General features: G+C 33.7%; 1 long non-coding RNA gene across 1 annotated transcript in view; it reads right to left on the bottom strand.

The window, feature by feature from the left end:
- LOC140754452 (uncharacterized) overlaps positions 1-5,883 on the bottom strand; it is a 124,374-nt gene extending 118,491 nt beyond the window's left edge. Inside the window, exon 1 of the long non-coding RNA XR_012103664.1 lies at positions 5,754-5,883. This is a non-coding gene — a long non-coding RNA (uncharacterized LOC140754452). The remainder of the gene's footprint in view (positions 1-5,753) is intronic.
- Positions 5,884-16,124: the final 10,241 nt, after the last annotated feature.

The raw sequence follows: 16,124 nt of genomic DNA on the forward strand, positions 1-16,124 counted from the left end.
TTTTGAATCCTTGACAAACAAAAAATATTTTTAGAGAAAATTTACGAATAAATAACTAATTTACGTAATAATTACGTAATTTACGTAATAAATATATAATTATTTCAAATATTTTAGGGACATTTTAGCACGGAGACGTGGCCAAACTTTTTTACGCAACTATTTCAATTCTCAAAACTGGGTACATTTTCTTGTTAGGAGTGAGTAATCTTTACTAATCTATGATTTTTCCTATGACATTTTTTTGAAAATATAATCATGAAAAGAATGTAGCGGATGATTACGATATCTGGATTATCGAAAACACTATAGTATCTTTGGTACGCATTTCGTATTTATGGAATAATTATTTCTGTACTATACATATAGTACGATCAACTAAAAAAAGCCGACAAAATTCGATAAACGACCGGCAGGACGAGCGGCATGACGAGAGCGCGGCCACACGACGTCCCTGCCCACTTCCCTCGCTACTTCGCCACTCGAAGAGTATGTGGCCGCGGGTTTAAGTCGAGGCCGGACCGAGACGAGACTCTGTTCACTTGAGATTGCGCAATTGAAAATGTGATACGGCCCGTTGGTAGTCACCAGCTATGCCTGTTTTATGGAATATATTAACATTTATCACCCGTTTTATACTTATCGTCGCTTAAGTTTAACGATGTGCTGAATACATACAAGCAAAACAGTGAAATCTGAAATGTATGACGTGTCTGAACATAAATTTAAAAACAAAGCTTCGGAAAATAACTGGCAAAAATTAAATTACAACTAAGACAAGAACGATGACATTATTTTAATACTAAAAGAAATTTTTATACTAAAAAATTGTTACCATACGTGAGGACTTGGATTCTTTGAGGGACTTGTGAATTGACTGTTGTTGTTGTTGTTGGTGGTGTTGGTGTTGTTGTTGTGAATTGATTGAATTGGACATTTTGATCTTTTAATCTTTGACACTAAACGATTTGGGTAAGGACTGCAGGTATAATAGACAAGGTATCAAGGTGAGCCACTGTCTTCGCTAACGTTGAAAAATGAAAACCGCGTATTATTATCAAACAAAAGCGAGCCCAGCGATGCGAACGGTGGAATCTGTAGAAACTTGGCACAATGAAGCGGTCCCCATTCAGCGTGAAATATTGATGAGGGGGCAATCGATCAACGGCGTCGACGGGCGTCCAAGATAAACATTAATTTATAACGTCCACCGGGGCCCCGGCACCAGCTACACGGACTGTTATACTTTCCAGTATACCCACTCCCGGGAAATCATAACCGTCAACAAACACACGGCGAGGAGAAATGAAATTCATTACGAGAAAGAGCTCGGTTCGAGTGCGACCCACGAAATTTCGAAAGGTTGAGATTTACTTTGAATTGTGTAGGATTGACTTTTCATCTGAAAGGCAATGAAAATGAATACATAAAATAATACGACTGAAGTGAATTTTCACTACATTCGTTTTTAAGAGGCCTGAAGAAGAGATTAAAGAAGGAAAGATTGCTTTGTATTTATTTTAATGTATGGGGCATAAATTGATATAGATATTCACTTTCTTAATGATTTCTAACCTAAACTAACCTAACTAGACTAATCATTAAGTAATAATATCATTTTAAATCTTTGAGATTATTGTATTATACATAACCAGATCGTATTATATGTACAATGAGTTCTTACAGACACGTGTGATTATTTTCAAAAGAATCTACACAATGAACAGGTAACTGAGACATTATCGGAGTACATGTGTAGACGATAACAATGAGAATATTAGAGAATGGGTGCGCCATTGCAAATCTTCCATAACGATATTGACAAACGTGTACAGAAATCCATAGTAGAATAATGTTATCTTGACATTGTCAAAGGATTTTATCAAAGGTAAGACTCTAAATGATAAATATTTGAAAACAGTACGAACAAAATTGAACCATAGAGAAATATACAGTATGTTAGCACTAAACATTGTTTGTAAGAAAATGTGCGTCCCTATTTGGTTGTTATAGAATTAGTGACTTATAATGATAATTATATCTTTATGCTGTTTGTACATACATATTTTATTATATATGTATGTAGAAACTCCTAATGTAATACGGAGTATATATTTACTACAGTGAATGTACAATATAATTAGAAGTGCTAATTAAAGGTGTTATTGACCTTGTTAACAAATTAATTTCCTTTTAATAGATACCTCGTACATTAAGATAATATAAGTAAAAAATATATAATATTATTTATTTATAATACTACCATATATTATTACTTAGTATCAATACAAAACCAATTACATAGTGCTTAGAGCATATGTAAAAAGTATATTTCCTTTACAGAATATTGAGGATATCTATTAAAAAACACAACCAATCTCTATGAACAAAACATTAAGGTCATTTCAACGAATAAGGTCAAAATTAGCTTAGCATACCTGTTCAATGTTCATACTCTAATAAAATGAAATAAAACTTGCAAAACAACATACCATAGTTACATTTACCTAACCAGAGTGTCGGTGTCGGTTGAGAATTTCAATGCAATCAACATTTCCACGATTGGCTTTTAAAATCTCTCGCTGCAATGCCAATATAACATTGAAGAAAACTGTTTATTATTATTGACCTGCACCGCCAATACGCTACACCTGTGTATAAGTAATAAACTCGATAATTTCAGCAAATGTGAAAAATCTTTAATTATTGTATCATGAAAAGTAATACATAAGTACGCTGACTTACGGAAATCTAGGTCCATCATTTAAATCTTTACCTAGCCTAGGATCGTAACCGGTATCTTGGCATACCAGACAATAAAAAGTTGATTACTCAGTACCCAGACACACACACACACACATTATACAAGGTACGAAGTTTTTATCTCGCTATAATTACACAAATTATAATTACACAACGTATTGTATTTTAACTTAATCCTCAAGGAAAGATGAATTTCAAGTACCTATATAACTTCGTTGTGTTCGGATTCGATTACAGGTATCCACGAGTGGAAATGACTATTATTAACACAATTATCGTGGACTACATGCCCATTTGTTACTTAAATCACATTACTGTTTCTATAATATAATACTGTATTAAGTTTAGCCGGCCACTTCCACCGCACGGAATGACGCATTTGATTTTAAATAAATGGTATACATTTTTTATGGTATTGGTATATGCATTTTCTGGTAGTTTTAAGTACTTTCACAACTGAAAATGGAAAACAACTTTAATATTACCATACATTGGATTAGAGATATAGGCCTTGCGAGCTAAAATTTAAGGCTAATCATACGTTTTTATATGCAAAAGTAATTTTTCAGACGCTCCGAGAAACAAATCCAACTTTTGTTTTTTTTTGTTTTTTTTTTTTACGACAACCTAGTTCAACATAGTTCTAAAAGATGGATATTCCTATAGAGAAGATAGAGAAATAGATTAGCGCTAAGTTATAATGGTTATGGTTAATATCCAATTACTAGATGTAAGCTATAAAGGGAATAGTAAATTGGTAGTGAATACGGTTAGACAGTAATATTCTGCGCGTTTTAGCATAATGACCTCAAACCGTGCCATTACGCAAGTTGCGGTTATGTATATAATCATATATAGTTGCATTGATTCCGATCTAGACAAACTGGTTTCAATGTTATTTTTATTTTAAACGTTTGCACATTTCAAAGGTGGTAGAATTCGGCTGGCTCGATTCGATTCGATTACAACGTATGTACTTTTATCTTCGGATTTAAAAGTGTGTAAATACACTCATACTCATAAAAACGCAAGTTACGTAAGAATTCAATTTCAATTCAATTCAATTTATTGACTACTTATAAAGTTTTGTGGACAAAAAAGTATGGAAGCAGAAAAAACACAAAAACGCGACATTTATAACCACACACATTGAATGTATCGTTTCGGAAAGAAAAATATTTTTATATATAATATTTTAATAGGCCCGGTGTATGTCATCGCGGTTGTGTACACGAAAATATAAGTAAGTACATATAAGTAACATACTGTACAGAATGATAGTATCTTGTCTGACGCGTATGATGTCTTTAGATATAAATCTTCCATAAGGCGATTATATTACTTGAACAAATCCATGTTGCAATCATCCAAAAAATATACAATAATCAAACAATTTATTACTACAATAAAATCAAGAATAACGCAAGAATCGGTCAACAGTTTACGTAATAACAAAAATAATGTTTACCGTCTGTGGCCGCGCTGTCTCATTACAAGTACGTCTGTTCGGCCTTATCTCGTCTAGCGATATATTATGCTTATGTGGAACGCATTAGGCCATTATCTTTTTCCAATAGTCTATATTAGACACTTCTCTTAGCGTCGACGAGAAACTGGTCGCGAGTTAAATACGAATATAATTTCAACTCAATCATAATGAGATAGTGTAAATTAATTATCAGTGCTTTAACATTAAAAGAAAACATCGCGCAGATACATACCTGAGAGTTTTCAGAAAAAAATTAAATGCTTTTTAGTATGTATGCCAATTCGCATTTGGCCACCGTGGTGAACTATTCTGAAAGGTGACCTGTACAGCCTACTCTATAAACCGATTTAGAGTTGATCCGGAAATCGTTGGCATGGTAGATCTTACTGGTTATCCGCTTAACAAATTTCTACAAAACTATTATTTCATAATATCGTTCATCGCTTATCGTTAAATCTCCAGCAGGAGAATACCAAAAATACATGAAACAACTTAAGGGATGTCTACGCACTGTCAGCTGTCACTTACGGGACTTAATACAAGACAGCGCGTATGAAACGTCTACACACACTTTATCTACGTACATTTGGATGTGGAGTTTCGAGATATGGAGACAAGGACGTACGATATATTGAAGCGTACATTTTTATTTATACTATACTCCTCCCTAACACTTAGTTCAGATAAAAAATACAACTTATTTCAAATTTTAATGACAAAAAAACGAAAATTATAATAATATTTTAGCATTTAGTAACTTGCCAATACTGCCAATAATAAGTCTTCGAGAAAACTTATTTTAAAATGACAGTCAGACACTTGCACGTTATTTTATAAGTGTAGATTAGTTGACAAGAAAATTGAGATTTCATAAATGCTATTTTATTAATTGTACATATTGTGTCATCTACGAAACGGTCATAAAAATTCAACGTGATCTCTAGCCAAGATTGCAATGGTCCAAAATTAATCAATCATACAATGTAACTACAGTAGCTATAGTTAAGATGTTTGGCAATAAACGTTGGTGGTATTTTTATATGACAAATGGTATTGTGTGGACACCAAACGATCATCGTCACAAAGATTCATAATAGAGAGACGGATCTGGCCACTGATGAATATCAGTATCGTGTGATGAAATAGTCTTAAATAAATATAATATGGAATTTTAAAGACAATTTTCGTATGCAATGGATTCCTCTTTTCTTCAAAAAATATTTCTTCTGATAAGTCCGTATAAAGAAATAAAATTGTTTGAATGTTTATTACATACAAAACGATACAATCTGATACGAATGAGGGAGTATTTTTTTTCGACTTTAGTCAAAACACCTATGGTGATATGGGAAGATGTCTCGGTGTATATATTTTTTTGAGTTGAAGACTAACAAAACGACGATACGACGAAACACCTTATATATACGTTCGAACCAATACCACAAATTAATAATTAGTTACTACGTGCCGATACTATATCGTGTAGACTATGTGAACATACCTTATATAGCGTGTTGTCGGGCAGCGCGTGTTGAGCAACCAGTTGGCTGTGGTGCGGGGGGCTTAGCAGGCGTCGCTTCTTCGCTGGTCGCTGGTGGTGGGCCGGCGACACTGCCGACAGTTGATCTGACTGCGTGCTCGTTGGCTGACTGATGCGATACTGAGTCTGCTCCGAGTACATGACATGCATTCCCTGCAACAATCAAAATGTATTATGAATTGTTATTCACATTACAATTTCCTGCTGTAGACAAACACACTAAAAACAACAGATAATAGCCACATAACTACTACGATTGTTCCTGAATTGTGGTTGCCTTAGACATAAACAAAGACGAATTCACAAACACTTAATTAGAAAAAGATAAATTCATCATTAAGATATAAATCTGGTTGGGGATCAAACCTGGAACCCACGGTATCTCAGACCGGTATGGTGGCAGCTCAGCCGCGCGGGTCATCAAATGACTACGCAAACACATTTATATGTCTGTGTGGGTATTAGATAAATTTATAATACTAATATCTATTTTTTATCTTATCTCTAAATTAGTAAGTTAACATTAAATAGGCAATTTGTAACGTCTTACAAAATATGATCCAAGTTCATAGATCACAATTATTAGGTAAATTGTTAAGCTCAACGCTGCAGGAAAAATTTACCATCATTAAATTTCATATCAATGTAAAGATATTTCACCAACATATTTCCTCGTCGAGACCCCATAAACCGCACCCACGTCTTACGGCAAGCCGCCGTCCAATTACAATAATTTCGGCGTCTACGGCGGCGTAATTCAGCGGAAAGCATCGTAAAATCGAGTTTTCATTTGCTAAGAGCCACCATTACCGTGGAACAAGTTTGCGTTCCGTGAACTCGCGCCGTAAGAGGGCCACGACACGAATGGAGAACGCTAGGGAAACACTTCATTATCAAATGGAAGCGTTGGAGCTAACCTTGTGTTTTTGAACAAACAAAAGTTTTCAAGATGGAGTATTAGTGTTATATTATGTAACGAGTGTATAGACGAAGTTGTGTTTAGAAAGCTAAATTGTTTTAGTTACTTTGAGTCACAGTTCGTATTTTGAAAATAATATTTGACAAGATTCGAGGTATAAGGTATAATAGCTAAATTAATAGAAGTTCTAAAAGAGAGTATAATGCAATGGTGGTTACAGTTACAATATTTATAAATCATATACATAACAATAATAAGATATTGTTTTAAAATGTTTCAACTTTTACACCCTCAAATAAACTATTCAAAACCCTTTGAAAAACGACACATATACGTAACGCATTATATTTATACGTAGTACGATATGCTGCAAATGTAACCGTATATTTCCGTTGCAGACACTCAAACCCAACCCAAATGTCCATAGACCTGATATGACGATATTGCATTCACTGGTCTCGTGTCAAAACAATGCAATAACTTTATTCAGGCAGACCGAAGAAATCCGAGTGGACTCCTACGATCTAGATTTACATTGAAACCCGATTCGACTAGAATAATCGTCGGGGCGACTTGAAATCCGCTTATTAGAATAAATCTGAGGTGGACGGTTGCATGGCTTCGTCGCAACCATTTGTAGTTTTTGTGGTATCTCCACACACGTAAAGGTGTTTAGACGTAGTCTGAAAATTCAGACAATTCTAAATTATAGTGAATTCAGTGGAAAATTTAATCCGATTTAGAGCTCAAGTATTTATATATAATCCTTCTTTTTAAAAGAAGATTCAATCACATAGGTTCTCCAGATATTATATAGGTAAGTACCTATGGGTACATAAAGATATTCCCACCAGATGGAGTGATGCGTGACTCATTATTAAAATAATGGAGTTTTAAACACAGAAAACCCGTCGTTATAATCAAGAAACTAGTAATATACAACATAAAATATAAAAAGGTATCCAATTATACAAAAAAGAACAAATAAGGAAAATTTAAGGCAGTAGGTAATCTTATCTTTTCAAAAACAACATGTTTACTCAAAAATAAAACCGTTTACAATAAATGACGCACAACATAAGTAAAAACGAGTTTGCTGCCGACATTTTACTTCGCTTTTAAAACAAATGACAATTAATTTTTAATACGCATATATTTTTCAAAAATCCGATGTGCACTGGCATCGAACTTTGCGTGCTTCGATTGGGAGGTCGGGCTACAATAAATTACTGCTTCATATACTCTCGAACAAAATTTTGCATAAATATGTAAAAAAACTTAATTCCATTGCTTCATATGTTTAAAATAAAAAAAAAAATGTTGACCATATCTAACGGAAATTGCACGTATTTTTCAAATCCCACAACACCAACGTTGTTAACATAAAAACAAACGCGCTATGTCACATGTTTACACAACTTGAACAATATCGTATCGTTATCACTTCCCACGGCGCTATCGGAACCTCACCGCAGTTTATCACGCGGTGTAATATGTAATGTTTGCCAAAAACAATAATTATATAAGTAGGTATATCTCAGAGGCACGGCAGTGCCTCCACAAGTCGAACATATATTTTTTAACACGCTTTTTATTAGCTTGGGTTGTATCTATGTATGTATGTAACGGAATCTTTGAGCTCAATTTTTACCCACTTTGAACTGTCCGATTAATTTAAAATTTTGAACAATTATCAACAACCGATGACAATATACGATTTTAATAATTTTATCCCATTTACCTCATCATGATCGTCTGGAATCAAGATTAACGATTTTCCTTATGCGATTTTAGCGTGGTTTTTATTTTTTAAACTATAAGTATTATATTTGAAGTAACAAACGAGCATGTAGTCCGTCTGATGGTACGTAGCAACCAACGGGCACCCTACCTACTACCTCTTAATGAGCCCCAGATAGGATTGGAGTTTCACTTGTTGTCGGCCACAGTTGCGTTTGTCATACCTGTGGTCAGTCCACATTAATAATCCAACTATCCAATTTTTGCCTACCAAATATTGAAATTTGGCACTTTGTAGTAGGCAGAAATTGTCGAATCCGATCCAATGGTAGAAAAAACATTGGATTGATTGATTGATTTTAATTAACGTGCGTAAGTTGGAACGCCTGGCTTAAGTGTTTCTATTTTATCACATCTAACTATGACAGACATCAAAACATAGTGCTAAACACTACTACTCGTATTATATGTAGAAACAAGTGCTGCGATGGTGCCGATTCGAACTCCGACAGGTTCCACCACATTTAAACAACATTGTAAACAATTCCTAAGTACTTGCATGCTTGTGTTCACGTCAGTATCATAGTTTGCGTTTAAGTTCGTAACACATACAAAACGCTGGGAACTAAATTACCACAACTTAAGCAAAACAACCCAAGTTTCAAAGATGCTTCTTTAAGCTCCTGTGTTAAAATACCCGAAGCTTACTTCAGTCCCTTAAGTTCTATTACATATTAGATTTTGTTTGTATTTTACTCGAATAAACAACTCATTTAAAAAGATAAGAATGTGGGAAATATAACCTGTGGGAAATAATAGTGATTCTATTACATATGACGGCTCGTGCGGTATCGCCTATATATAAATGATATTGTTTTTATTTGTGACTATTTTTTACACGACTGCGGAAGGCAACGTTGTTCGAGCGTGTTCCTACGTATGTATGCCTTATTCTTTGGCATGCCCTACATCAAAAAAGGTTTGACGGAGTTTAGCATACGAGATGCTGTTGAAATCTCGAAATTATAGAAGTATCGATCATTATCTTCAAACAATCGTTTTTTAATATATTTTTTAATTATAATTTTGCCTATTAATAACTTTTTTAATAATTTACTTATATTTTACATAGCTACACGGAATCCCAACCTAAAACTACCAACTTAAAGGACAATGCCCATGAAAGTATGGACCGCCGTCCAGAGTTGCATCAAATTGAAACTTGTTGTGGACGATGTATAATTAACCAAATACTACCACCAATAATTATTTTTTAGATCAGGACCCGGGTTCTGAAGTTATTTACCGAAATGTTACATAACCTCTAAATCGAAAATATCCGAAGATAGATTGATGGTCGGTTTTAACTGATAGTAGGTACCTATAATGTAGTTCGATTAACATATTCCATTTACTTTTAAAGGTAGTAGGTAAAAAAAACCTCAAATAATGCTAAAAACCTAAAATGATGAATTCCGAGTATAAAATAGCGCCATTTTAATTTTTAAGAACAACAATCAACATTTCGTCTTATTTTATCTTAAATGGAACCCCCTTGTTCAAAGAAACTATTCTGGTCGACAAATTATGTAAAAAAATCAAAAACTAATTTTAATATTACTTTCATTTTGATGCATGAGAAAAATCATTAGTCAAAACACTAATAGATCTTATTGAATTCCGAGTATAAAAATCCGCCATTTTAATTTTTAAGAACAACAATCAACGTTTCGTCTTATTTTATCTTAAATGGAATCCCCTGTTCAAAGAAACTATTCTGGTCGACAAATTATGTAAAAAAATCAAAAAATAATTTTAATATTACTTTCATTTTGACGCATGAGAAAAATCAGTACCAAGAATGGGCATTCTCCTTTGAAACATTAAGTTTAAATTAGATTAAACTAACCCGTCCTCCCATACGTCTCGATGTAAGGGTCTCTCATCGCTTCAATGATCAATGTCCCGAAATTAACATCAGCACATAGTTCAAACTGTCTTGGGATATCGAGAGAGTAGTTATTCGGTATTAATTGAAATACTTGAGTGTGTTTACCATATAGTTCATGTATGCCAACGCTTCGGCTAATGACGAGCCGTCCTCCAAACTGGTATTAATGTGGGAAACTATTCCACTCGCGGCAAAACTTTGAGGTGCTTTGTGCTTTAGCCTTGCTTCCAAAAGTTCGATCAGTTCATTAATGAAATATGACTATCATACTACAATAAAATATTGAATGTTATTTGAAAGAATATAATAGATTTTTATCACGAAATTGGATAAAGTGGAACGAACTCGCCCCTGAGTTGTTCCTGGAACTTTTACCATTGTAAATTACCATTGTACCATAATACCATTGTACCATAATTACCATTGTAAAAAATCGTCGTGGTATTTTCGAATACCCTTGGATTTTTTTTAAGTTATACCTAACGATAAAGCAGTACCCGTCCTTTATAGACATTTGCAGAGGAGTCGCCAAGGCATCGCGGGCTTTAAATATAATTAATCTATAACACGCAATCACCTTAAAAAATTAAGTGTCTAGAGTTGTCAACCCATATCCACCGAGTAGTATTTATTTCATATTAAATACTTGCCATTTGTTTAAAAGTATCGTTTTATTTATTTAAATGTTACTCACTCATTGCACTTTTACAAGAAAACGCCGACCTCGAAGGTAGTAATGAGTACAAGCGTTTATGTTGTAATTACAAACTTATTTATTGCATTGCCTTGCTTTATAATTCTTTAGCGCGATAAGCAGGTACAGTAATAACGATTTCTCAATGCATTACAAGTAAAACGTGTAAAGTTTAATTTGTAAGCCGCAAAGAGATTATGAAGCTATAGAGCGGACATTGTCAAAATTTTTATATAAGATTTTCATTCCGCTTCAGCCACCTCACGCTTGAAGCCACCTCGACGTGTGACATACATTTCAGAACAGTTAATTATCAGTTAGTAACAAGTCTTGGATGATACTTTTCCACCTAATGATCTATTAGTACTATATTTTTTGTATAAATATGAGTTGGTTCTCTTTAACGTAATTGGCACCGTAATTTTTACTGATTCTCAGTTTGATCAGTTAACAGAGGGATAAAAAATGCGAATGGATTCTATACCGCGTCGCAAGTTAGTACTATATATTTGAATATCTTTCATAAATAGTACCTAACATACCGGTCATGTACGAAATCTGGTAATTTCATTAAAATAACTCCGTGTCAGGGCATCCGTTCCATAAATCACCACTCTAATAACATTAACATCAATTTGAACGTCGAAGGATACCTACTGTACGAGCAATTTATCTCCATCAGTCCCCAAATCTGGCTGCGCTGTCTCGTCAATTTAATGATTATATTTCCTAATTCTCAAGCCAAACTCAAAGTGTCTCCGAGATTGCTTTTAAGTTAAAATGTCAGCATAAAAGCCAGTAGATTTATTGCTACCTAGTAATAAACATCAAGACAACTCGCTTGGTATTAAAGGAGTAATTTAGTCGGTGTTGGATCGCGGAAGTTAACTGTCCGAACGGAATCGTACAGTAGTTTAGTGGGTAGAACAATACGGTTGGTTAAACGATAATCATCGCCTATATCCACTTTCTAAGGTAAAATGCGTGGGCGCGACCCAGGTTGCGTTAGACCAGAGTTTTTCAACCTTTTTATGGCGACGTCGGTAGTATGTGAAAATATTCTAACCTGCATTTATTATGTTAAAAATATGAAACTTGATAATTTCATATTTGTAAACATAATAAATGAACATAATATGAACGTGTACTTTAAATACATTATTAAGGTACTAGAAATATATTTTACTTAACATTTTGCATTAAAATATTTTTTTGAAAATCATATAGCTTTTTTTACTTTTTTCCTATTTGGGCGACCTCTCACGATCCCCCATAGATGGTTTGCTCCCCAGGGGGTCGTGTCACACTTTGACAAACATTGCGTTAGACAGTTTAGATGAGGAGACAAAGTCAACAAGACAACTCTGAAATTAATTGGCATGCGACATCAGTTGAAATGACTTACCAACGATCCAGTTAGAAAGTTGATATGTTGCTTGTTACTCCTATATGTAGCTTATCTGGTAATATAATCACAGAAATGAAATGAACTAGCTGCCCCTGTGGTTTAACTCTTAAGGCATTCTTAAGGAAACATGTTTATTTTTTACAGAGTAAGTTATTTTTGGTAAAAACGCGTTCAATTAAATTTAAAACATATTTATTGTGTTCATTTATATAATGTTATAATTAACAATAGGAGCTCCACCTGCAGAAAGTTACAAATGATTTGCTATCCGATAATATTAAGTTAGCACTCCTCACATTATTTTTCAGATAACCGAATATATTTGTATCTTAGCCCTAAATTATGCATGATACTTGCATATATACCTAAATGTACATCTTCGGTGTGTACACTGTGTCGTCCGCAACGCGTACATCAATACTCAATCCTCGATCGTGCACACATCCAGCGCGGCGGCGTAAAGGTCGTGCTGCGAACCGAAGCCCGCTTTCCGATCGTGAAATGTCGCGGGCACCGTTAGGTTATCTTGCGCTCGAAACGCGTAACGGCAACGTCCCGCCATTGTCACAACGCAACGAGTGTCTGCTGTAGATGAGACAATGTGTAGAAATGGCATAACGCCGAAGAGTCTAAAAACGTTAAAAACAATGTGCGCAGATTTTATCATTTTCATAGAAAAGGAATTGCTCATTTATTCGACTGAAGACAACACGACAGAAACCGCCGCAACCACTACTATTTCTACTTGAATACTTAAAGATATTCAGTATTTAGGAGGTCGCAAATGAGCAAGACTAAATATCAGTAACAAATAGAAATTAATGAATAATGACATAATATGTTACTTATATTATGTTACTGTTTACTTATAGCCCCACGAAAATTCATAGAAATCATAAAAGTGAATGTAAATAATAACATTGTATACCAAACAGAGCATAATGATGTCTACTACTAATAGACTTTAATTACCTATAAATTTATCGAAGAATCGACCAACCACGTTATTTCAGAGTTACGTTGTTTAATTAACGTCACAATAAATTTAAAGCCAATTAATTAACATCGTTTGGTTCCAGCTGCATGCATGGTAACTATTTGTTTAAACTATTTTAACACGCAAATAGTAGTGTTTTGACCTCCGAATTTATAAATAAGAAACAAAAAACCTTCAAAAATAAATGTTAATTTGATTTTAAATTCGTAACAGCTGCCAAGGTGTTTTGATTTAACGTGAGTTAATAATTTGAAATGAAATATAACATACCAATTTTGTATTATATTAAATAGGCATGATGACAAATTTTGAAATCCCCTTCTATAATGTACATACAGATCTACTGATTCCAAAAATCGTATTATCACGGCGATGAATTCAGTATTAATGAAAACAATAGCATATTTTTATACCGATTTTGAATTAAGCGCGAAAACGCTCTCGGGTGTCATGGCGTCCATTGGTGACGTCAAATTAAAAAATTAAAACATCCCATACAAAATTTCAAGCAATTCCGTGAAATACCCAAAAAGTACGTCATTCGCGCCCTGATGAACGTTTCAGATAAGATGGCCGGCTGCAGTATTTTATAACTTTTATTATATTGAAAATATAATAAATCTTTTAAGTTTTTTTAAAAGTGGGTCATTTTTGAGGATACTTTCAATATATTGTGTTTACTTAAATCACTTATTCTTTGATTTTTTAATACTGTCATCATGCCAATTCAGTAAGAGTGTAGTCTGTACTTAGTAGAAAGGTGTACATAAAAATTGCAGTGGCATTTCTTATCCTTGTTGACTCTGTGATTCGCAAAACGCTGCGCACACGCACGCCGCGGTCGCAAGCGGCGCCATTGTGTCACTGATTGTAACTTTTTTCCACGTCCATTGCTGAAATCGCTTATTCAATTTTTCGGTGAAACCTCACCTCAGCTACCTCCTTTCCCCTTTTGTATGGCAAATCATTAAAATACTAGATGAGACCCAACTTTCGAATTTCGTATTGTCAACCGATATTAATTTTAAAGATAAGTATTTCCACTACTTTGCTACTAACTTTCCACAGATCTTTTCAAAAGTATCTTATATTTGTTATTAGTTTGGCATTAAAAGAAGTATTTCTTGAGTCTATTTATTGTTTAGTTGTATAACTGTATATTTACAATGATTGTACATTTGTATGCATATTTATGATTTACGGTTTACAATTGTTTATATTTACAATTATATCAATAAAGGATCAGGGGGCAAACTTGACATCTTGTGACATTCTATTAGTCGACCCATAACAATCAGAAGAAAACAGATATTACCTACAATAGGTTTTTATACATATGGCATTAGTATCTGGTATAAAAAAGTTATATGTGAGTGACAAACCCTAGAAAAGTTTAACTCAATATTGTTGCAATGAACATACCCTTTAAGGCACCCTACTCAATATTAAAGTATTACTAGAAACTCATGTAATATATTTTGCCATCCCATGTGGATATGTTTCATAATAATGAGTGCAATGTGTATTATAAATTAGCAAAAGAAATAGCATTATAATACACCTTATACCATATTTATTTTAATAAGTAGTTTTTAAATTATTTTTGGTTTATAAGTTTTTATAAAATCTACATATATATATATATAAGATACTTTCTTGATTTTTTTGTTACTGCTTTCCTCAGATTTATTATTAATGTTATTTTTGATAAAATTATACAATTTCAAGAGTGTTAAACAGTTACACAATGAATTGGAGTGTTGAGTATTATGTTGTTTTCCCAATAAGTACCTGGTTATCTATGTTATAAAACATTTTTATAAAAACTTTCAAGTTTTACTACATTTCATATCAAAATTTAAAATCATCTTCATCATCATCAACGCAGTCCCACTGCTGGGCACGGGTCTCCTCTCAGAGTGAGAAGGATCAGGCCATAGTCCACCGAGCTGGTCAAAATTTAAAATAAAAAATACAAAAGCAGCATCTAATTTTATGATAATAATTATAGTCATAAAGATTAAAATAAAGTTTTCTTGAATTTTATGGTCACAAATCTAAGTTACACTTACCAAAGAGCAATACTGAAGTTTTCATTGTGAAACATTAACATTTTGTAATTCGGATAAAATTATAATGAAATATCTAATTTTGCAACCAACCTTGAATTATATGAAACGTTGAAATAGTTGAAAGAATGTGATAACTCAATAGAATATGGAAAGTGGAGCAGTAGATTTCATTTTAATTAATTTTATATCTCAAATGTCATTGTATTTATTGGGACTGAAAAGTATGACAATCATATGCTACTGTAATAAGATTCCAATTGGCCTAAATTATACATCTATTTATGATAGCATGCACGTAAACATATGACTGGATCGCATTCGTGGAGGTTAACAGCGGCTACGAAACACTATAGCAAGCAACACGAGCAACCAACACTCAAACACGTATATAGAGCGCACAAGCCACTATCTTTAGCGTACACCGAGTAAGTATTTGCAGAGTTATTCGACATTCACACGTCCCAAGTTGTGATATCGCTAGAAAGCAATCAACAATTCAGTGTAACCAGTAATTTTCCACTCGCTACCGACCACCCGTAACATCAAAAATA

Source organism: Epargyreus clarus, unplaced genomic scaffold (assembly GCF_041222505.1).
Source record: "Epargyreus clarus isolate Ecla_fem2 unplaced genomic scaffold, WU_Ecla_fem_2.2 ptg000029l, whole genome shotgun sequence".
NCBI classification, from domain to species: domain Eukaryota; kingdom Metazoa; phylum Arthropoda; class Insecta; order Lepidoptera; family Hesperiidae; genus Epargyreus; species Epargyreus clarus.